The 8,917-nt window shown below is 36.9% G+C and overlaps 1 protein-coding gene across 6 annotated transcripts in view; it reads left to right on the top strand.

Moving 5' to 3' along the window:
- The first annotated feature begins 216 nt into the window (after positions 1-216).
- ZZZ3 (zinc finger, ZZ-type containing 3) overlaps positions 217-8,917 on the top strand; it is a 104,871-nt gene continuing 96,170 nt past the window's right edge. For 5 of the 6 annotated variants that reach the window (XM_005871930.2, XM_014544361.1, XM_005871931.2 and 2 more), the window contains exons 1-2: positions 217-303; positions 598-685. The gene's annotated coding sequence lies outside the window, so the exon portion shown is untranslated. The remainder of the gene's footprint in view (positions 304-597; positions 686-8,917) is intronic. The other variant, XM_014544363.1, reaches the window with a different exon arrangement.

Here is an 8,917-nt window from a genome sequence, read left to right as displayed (position 1 = left end):
CGCCGCCCTGCCTGCAGTATGCAAATTAGCCACCATCTTGGATCGCGGTTAATTTGCACATGGTGCTGATTTGCCAGTGGGAAGCGTAGTGGAGGTACGGTTAATTACCCTTTTTGTCTTTTATTAGATAGGATTAGCATAATGTAGAAAACCAGAGTCTTATGGATTGAACTCTGGTTTAAGCAGGAGACCTAGGTTTAAGTTCTGGTTCTATTAGTTGTATGATCATAGGCATTTATTGAGTTGTTGCCACATACTGGAAATGAAGATGATGCCTAGCCCATTTTTGAGATTATTGTGAAGGTATGAGAAAGTTCTTTGTTGTAATAAAGCACATAATATCAGAAGAGTGGTTAAGACTCTTGTGCCACTTAATTTGCTGTGTATTGAATAAAGTATTTAACTTTTAAGCCTCGTGTGTAAAATGGGAATAATACCTACTTCCATAGTTTTTCTGGGAGTTTTAAATGAGATAATATGTGTAAAGTATGGTGCCTGTCATATTAACATAATAAGTGTTAACAATCAACATTACGTGCATCTATTGATTATATATTATGTACTGGGGATACTTAAATTCTTTCATTTAATTCACAGGATAATTCTATGTGGTATGAAGGCTTTTCCCCCAATTCACAGATGAGGAATTAGTGTCAGAAGTCAATTGATCAAGGTCACACAACTAGTAAGTGGTTTAGTTTGGATTGGAACCTAAAACTTCCCCCCCCATTATACTCAGATGACTTTCAAATTTATGCTGTAGTTGAGTTTATAACATGTAGACAAATCACCTTTGATTGGTATGTTTACAGAATTACTCAAAGACTGAACTTTGTGTATTTCCATGGTTTTCAAATATCTTCTATCCTGACATTCCTAGTTTTCTTTAATTTGTTCAAAAGGTCAGAGCTTCTACTACAGAAATAAACATGCTTTGTTAATATATAATTAAGAGCAGTTAATGGTTTGTTTACAAACCACTAGATTTCTTGAGTCTGGCTGAGTTAGCTATATTAAAGAGTAACTTTAGATTTCACCTCTGGAAAGGGAAAAGTACTCTTTGATTTTATTCTCTATTTGTAAGGAGCTTACTTGAAGTTAAAGTACAAAACTGTAATGACTTTATACTCAGAGGAAAAGGTCAAAAGACCCACAAGTGAACAATATGTTTTTTGATTCCAGAGAGAGGAAAGGAGAAGGAGAGAGGGATAGAAACATCAATGATTAGAGAGAATCATTGATCGGCTGCCTCCTACATGCCCCCTACTGGAGATTGAGCCTGCAACCTGGGCATGTGCCTTGACGAGGAATCAAACCATAGATGGTCTCCTGTTTCATGGGTCGATGCCCAACCACTGAGCAACAGTGGCAGGTCTGGGTAAAGTTTTTTAATGCTGAATCTGGGAAAACAGAAATGGCTATTGTACTAAAAGGAAATTTGGATAACTATATTGAGGCTTCCCCCACCCTTATGATGAAGTCCATTTTTTGAATTTGGAAAACTAATGGATACCTTTAAAGTATTCTTAGTCAAAGTACCTCCTACATGTGATGGCTTTTGCCATTTCACTCCATTGCTGTGAAATGGACAGTAGTTAAGCAAACTCCTTCACTTGACACTATATATTTATTTAAAATTTATTTTAAAAAGATCGTTATTGTGGAAAGGTTTGTATATTTGGCACTAGAAGATTTTCTGTTGACTGTTCATCTGTGAAGTTGAATTTGTAAGTCATTGGAAAAATAACATAGTATTTATGGCCCTAGGTGGTTTGGCTCAGTGGATAGAGCATCGGCCTGCGGACTGAAGGGTCCTGGGTTCGATTCCGATAAAGGGTACATGCCTAGGTTGTAGGTTCGATTCCCAGTAGGGGGCATGCAGGAGGCAGTGGCTCAATGATTCTCTTTTATCATTGATGTTGCTTTCTCTCCCTCTCTCTCTCTTCCTCTCTGAAGTTAATAAAAATATATTTTAAAAAAATACTAAAGCCCTAACCGTTTTTGGCTTAGTGGATAGAGCATCGGCCTGCAGACTGAAGGGTCCCAGGTTCGATTCCGGTCAAGGGCATGTACCTTGGTTGCGGGCACATCCCCAGTAGGGGGTGTGCAGGAGGCAGGTGATCAATGTTTCTCTCTCATTGATGTTTCTAACTCTCTATCCCTCTCCCTTCCTCTCTGTAAAAAATCAATAAAATATATTTAAAAAAATACTAAAATAGTATTTATGAATTTTATCAACTTGGAATTTGTCTTCTATGTGGAATTACATATAGATGTTTATGAAAGATAATTTGTTGTGTGTTTGCAGGTCATTATTACACTGTTACTCAAATTTTACTCCTCACAATTATATTTTTACTGTATCTGAATATAATCTGTATAATTTTTTACTTTAGACTGTTCTTTGACTAAACTCTCTCCTGCCTGGCATCAGTTTAAAAAATTTTGATGAAATCATTGGTTCGATGCACTAGTTACCCTTTTTTTTAATACTTCTGAAAGTAAACGCTACCTAAATAAAAGTTCATTATTTTACTACTTGAAATTGCCAGCATAGGAATGAATAATAAAATGTTAGAAGGATTTAATGGAATTATTGCATATAAATCAGCATATAATTATGAAGTTCATAGGACATGGTCTCTTGGTTAATGATTCTGTAACTTACAGAAAAATGGCTCCAAAATGGGTTTTTAAAACTCTTATCTCTTTACATTTACTTGTTTTATGTTTTCATTTTGTTCAGTACCCCTTTGATCAGCTAATATGAATTGGAATTATTAAATAATATTTAGAAATGACAGCCTCATAGTTTTTATTTTTTAATACTTAATTTTGTATATAACATAATATTAGTTTTATTACAACTTTAGTGGTTCCAAATTATTGTATTTAATTAACAAAACATTATAAAAATGTATATACCAGTTCAGTATAATTTTCAAAAAAACTTTTGGGATTAGTGTGGGGTTGCCAACTTTTAATTTTGTTAAAAAACGAGTAGAAGATTTGCAGAAATGTCATGTTGCACTTATTGAGTAAATCTAGCCTTATGGAAAATGAAGTATTTTTTTTTGTATTTAACTCACCTCACTGAAGACCAGTTTTTGGGACCCAATAGCCTAAGCATAGTTTGATTATGTTACTCTTTTCAGTTTTTTGTGCCTTCTCTGATGATTTTTGTCAGTTTCTAGAGTTGTCTCTTTTTTCCTACCCTGGTACATGGTTACCTTTAGAGCACTGGTTCTCAACCTTCCTAATGCCGTGACCCTTTAATACAGATACTCATGTTATGGTGACCCCCAACCATAAAATTATTTTCGTTGCTACTTCATAACTGTAATTTTGCTACTGTTATGAATCGTAATGTAAATATCTGATTTGCAGGATGTATTTAGGCGACCCCTGTGAAAGGGTCGCAACCCACAGGTTGAGAACCACTGCTTTAGAGTTTCTGTCCAAAATCTCTTCTATTCTCATTTGTCTTGGTTGAGTTAATTTGCTTTCACAGTTGAAGCTCATTCATAAATTATGCATGTGGACCTTTCATGTTTTGGGAATTAGCCTGAGATTTTCTACTTCGTAAATGGAGCAATACAATCTTATGTTGAAGGTTTTACTCCCTTAGATTTTTCTTTGAACCAATATTAGAGCATTAATTTACATACTACTCACCTTCTTACCTGTAAGTCAGAGAAAGCAAATTAAATGATCTTCCTTACCATTGTGCTGTGACATTATTAAGGTGCAACCCTAGCCAGTTACTCAGTGGTTAGAGTGTCAGCCCATCATGGCTTCCATTCTGGTCAGGGGCTCAGACCTCAGTTGTAGGCTTGATCCAGCCCAGGCGCATGCAGGAGGCAACCAATGAGTGTGTCTCACATTGATGTTTTTCTCTCTCTCCCATTCTTTCTAAAAATCAATGGAAAAAATATCCTCAGGTGAGGATTAACAGCAACAACAAAAAAAGAGAAATTATGTACCAAGAATATATGTATATGCTAGAGGCTTGATGCACGAAATCGTGCACCAGTGGGGTCCCTCGGCCTGACCTGTGGGATCAGGCTGAAACCGGCTCTCCAACATCCCCCGAGGGGTCCTGGTTTGTGAGAGGGTGCAGGCCAGGGGACAGACGCGGGAGGTTGGCCAGCTGGGCAGGGACTGCAGGAGGGCTCCAGGGCGTGTCTGGCCCATCTCCCTCAGTCGTGATCGGCCAGACCCCAGCAGCAAGCTAATCTACTGGTCAGAGCATCTGCCCCCTGGTGGTCAGTGCACGTCATAGCAACTGGTCAACTGGTCAACTGTCTGCTTCCTGGTGGTTAGTGCTCATTATAGCAAGCGGTTGAGCGGCCTTAGCATATCATCAGCATATTTTTTTTTTTTTGAGAATGATGATTTTTATTTTTTTAAATGCATTTTATTGATTTTTTTACAGAGAGGAAGGGAGAGGGATAGAGAGTTAGAAACATCGATGAGAGAGAAACATCGATCAGCTGCCTCCTGCACACACCCTACTGGGGATGTGCCCGCAACCAAGGTACATGCCCTTGACTGGAATTGAACCTTGGAACCTTGAGTCCGCAGGCTGACGCTCTATCCACTGAGCCAAACCGGTTAGGGCATATCATCAGCATATTACACTTTGATTGGTTGAATGGTCATCTGGACACTTAGCATATTAAGCTTTTATTATATAGGATATGATGAATGATTGAATATGTGCGTGGATGGGTGATTTGGATGATAACGGAAAAAAAATTAAAAGTTTACCCTTGAGGTTTTGTTTTGGATAATAGGGTTTTTTTTCCCATTTTATTATTCAAAATATTACATGTCTCCTTTTTCTCCCCCTTTGACCCTTTCTACCCCTGCCCTCCCCCAAACCAATGCACTATTGTCTGTGTCCATGGGTTATGCATATATGCATGTAAGTTCTTTGGTTAATCTCTTCCTTTTCTCCCCTCCCACCTCTTCCCTCCCTACTAAGATCAGTCTGTTCCATGTCTCTGAATCTATTTTGTCTATCAGTTTATTTTGTTTATTAGATTCCACATATGAGTGAGATCATGTGATACTTGTCTTTCTCTGGCTGGCTTATTTCGCTTAGCATAAAACCCTCCAGGTCCCTACATTCTATCTCAAAGGTTAAGAGATCCTTTTCTCAACTGCAGAGTATTCCATTGTGTAAATATACCACAGTTTTTTCCATTCATCTATTGATGGGCACTTGAGCTGTTTCCAGATCTTAGCTATTGTAAATAAGGCTGCAGTGAACATAGGGATGCATATATTCTTTCTGTGGACAATAGGGTATTTTATAGTGTCATTTATTTAGATGAAGTAATTCTGACAGAGGAACCAGTTATTGGTATTGGGGCTAAAGGGAAGAGGAATTCAGTTTTGAAAAAGTAGAATTTGAAGTTTTTGTAGCATCCAGCAGGCAGTTGGACCTATGGAACTGAAGCTCGAGGGGAAATGTAGAAGCTGACAAAGCTCAATATTTGAAGTTATTGTATAGCAAGCATGTCAAACTTGCAGCCCACAACAAATATTTTTGTGGCCCAGCCAATATAATGGTATGTAAGAAACGTTTTAATAAAAATTTCGTAACTTAATTTTCACAATATCCTGTTATACATAATTATTAATAATGAACTACAATGCTCATAATGACTCATTACTATAATCGTGTTGCATTCATTTCCCTTATGCGCCTTACGTGCAGGTGCACTATTTCTCTCCATTAATACTAGCAGTGAATATTTTAGCAACTGATTGCCATGTCATTAGTCTTGGTCTGACTTGTTCGGTGTGCACAACAGGAAATATTTTGCTTTCGGAGAACGAGAAAAATAGGTTTATTTGCGTTTTGCTTATTTGTGCAGTTATTCAGTGTCTGGTAAGTTAATGTTCATGAAAAATACTAATTTTTATTAAAATGTTCTATTATTTTATGTTAATAATTACTCATTTATTTCAGCCCTTTGTGTGCAGCATGTCTCTATCGAAATAAACCTACGTTTCTATGAAAATTGAAGCTTTTGTTTTTTTGCGGCCCACATAAACTTAAACCTTGTTTATTTGGCTGGCCTTTGAGTTTGACATGCTTGTTATACAGGAATAAAAGAAGGCGGTAATAGAATGGGGACTTTGACATAACCTTGAGGAATACCCACCCCTAAGCAGAGGAGAGAGTAGATTAAGAAATTTTGATTTTATTTTATTTTCTCTTAAAGCCCCACATTCAGTGTATTAGTGAATTCTGTTGGGCCTGTCTCCAAAATCTATGTTGAAGTGGATAATTTCTTACCCCTTTCACTGATACTGCACTATTATTTCTTCTAGAGGAATAATAGCCTCTGAAACCATCCTCCATGTTTCTACTATTTTGCTATCTACAGTCTGTTCTGTACATAGCTGTCTCTAGAGGGATGGTCCTTTTAAATAAATGTCAAGTACATGTTTACTCCCTTGATCAGAATTCTCAAATGGCTTTCATCTTACCCAGAAAAATCCCAAGTTGTTACTGTGGCTTACCAGGTCCTATATAATTGCTATTTACATCTTAGGTCATTAGAGCATTCCTTCCTGATTATGCTTTTGAGTTCACATTTCACACAGTACTCAGAATGATCTTTAAAAAATGTATATCATTTTTAAGGACTGTGCTGTAATGAGAATATGTTCTGTCTTATTGTTAAAATCTTATGACATTCTTTAGAATTTTCCTTGGATCCTGTAAATGTGAGTTTTGATAAAATAGTTTATAAAATTATATTGAAACAAAAAATGTATATTAGATTGTGCTATTCCTCTCTTTAAAATTCTTCAATACAACAAATAACCCAATTTAAATTTAAAAAGCAAATAAAAACAAAACAAAGGTCAAATTCCTACTATAACTTATACAGCCCTCATGGCCTGGCAGCTGTCTGCTTTAAAACTTATTTCATGATGTTTTCTCCTTTGCCTACTAAGGTCCAGCCTCACTGGCTTCATTCACCTTCTGATATGCCAAGTCTTTTTCTATTTAAGTGCTTCTATAGATACTGTTCTTTTTCTCAAACTTTTTTTCCCTTAAGGGTTTATCTTCCATATTTACTTTTAATATTGTCCCAATAATAATGTTTAATGAATGTTTTCTAGGTACCAGGGAAATGAAGAATAAGAGCGGTCTTGCTGCCCTGGCTGGGTAGTTCAGTTGGTTAGAGCGTTTTCCTTATATGCCAAGGTTGCAGGTTTGATCCCTGGTCAGGACACATACCTGACCAGAAGCAACCAATGCATGCATAAATAAGTGGAACAGCAAATCGATGATTCTCTCTCTCCTGCCCTCTATACCCCCCTCTCTAAAATCAGTTAAAAAATAGAGAGAGAGAGAGACCTTGCTATAAAATAATTTGGTGGATGACACAGATAAGTGAATGAATAGATGAGTATAGGAAGCAATAATTTTCTAACTGCTGGGGGTTAGTTTGAGGGTTGGTGGGCTAGCTTACTGTAGTGTAGTTACTTTACCCTTGCCTTTAAGTAGAGTAGCTTCACTTTCATCTGTTTCTCCAGCATATAATTTAAGAGTTCTTGCCTTAAAAATAGTTTTAAAAACACCACATGTGCTCAGCAGTATGATAAGATCTATGTATGAAGTTCCCTGAAAAGATGTGGCTTCTAGGAGGAAGGAGGTAGATGCATCTGATCTATGACTTGGGCAAGATAAATGTTAGCTGAGCAAAGGAAGTAAGTTATAGATGAGTGTAGCAGAGATAATAGTTTTAATTCTTGGCTCTTTATCAGAATCATCCTTGGAACTCATAAAAGATATACACCTGCCCTACCTGGTTTGGCTCAGTGGATAGAGTGTCAGCCTGCGGACTGTAGGGTCCCGGGTTCAATTCTGGTCAAGGGCACATACCTGAGTTTTGGCTCGATCCCCAGTAGGGGGCATGCAGGAGGCAGCCGATCAATGATTCTCTCTCATCATTGCAGCCAATCAATGATTCTCTCTCATCATTGATGTTTCTGTCTCTCTCCCTCCCACTTCCTCTCTGAAATGAATAAAATATATTTAAAAAAAAGATACACACCTTTACGCTTTGTGATAATTCATCAACCTGTACACTAATAATTTGAACTTCTCTATATGTATACTTTAACAGAAAGTTAAAAATAACTGGAAGGGTGTTTTGTTTTTGGGTTTATTTTGGAATATTATCGAGGAATATTTCATTGTATAATAATTTAAGGTATATAATTTGATATTTATATACTTTATATACACATCACTCACTACAATCAAGTTAATGAACATATTCATCACCCCTCAAAGTTTCTTCATGCCTTTTTGTAATCTCTTCTTACCATTGCTCCCTTCTCCCTCAAACTCTGGCAACCACTGATCTCCTTTTGGTCGCTATAGATGGGGATGTGGATTGCCATTGAGTGTCTTTTCTGTGTTTGTACAGATAACCTTAAGTTTTAATTTTTTAGTTTTTTAATAGAGGGTAAATTGCATTGGAATATGTGTATGTACATATAAAGCAGTTTTACATTTTGGAGATAAAACATTTGATCATGATGTATTATCGATATATTGTTGGAATTGACTTACTTAGAATTTTGCACCTATAAGTTCATAAAGAATGACTGTTTTGTTTTGTTTTCTTTTTTTTTTTACAATAGACAAAATAAATCTATTACCAGATTGTATATACAAAATAAGTAGCCATTTATATACAAGAAACATTAATATTTCAAGAAAAACAAGTTTAAATATAATAATACTAGAGGCCCGGTGCACAAAATTTGTTCATGGGTAGAGTCCCTGGGCCTGGCCGGCAATCAGGGCCGATCTGTGAGGTAACTGGTGAGGCGATCGGGGGCACCTGCTGGCACCGGCCTTAGCCAGCCTGGCACTGCC

Source organism: Myotis brandtii, unplaced genomic scaffold (genome assembly GCF_000412655.1).
Source record: "Myotis brandtii unplaced genomic scaffold, ASM41265v1 scaffold36, whole genome shotgun sequence".
NCBI lineage: Eukaryota > Metazoa > Chordata > Mammalia > Chiroptera > Vespertilionidae > Myotis > Myotis brandtii.
The sequence above is the reverse complement of the archived record's forward strand: the minus strand, read 5'-3'. Positions and strand labels throughout refer to the sequence as shown.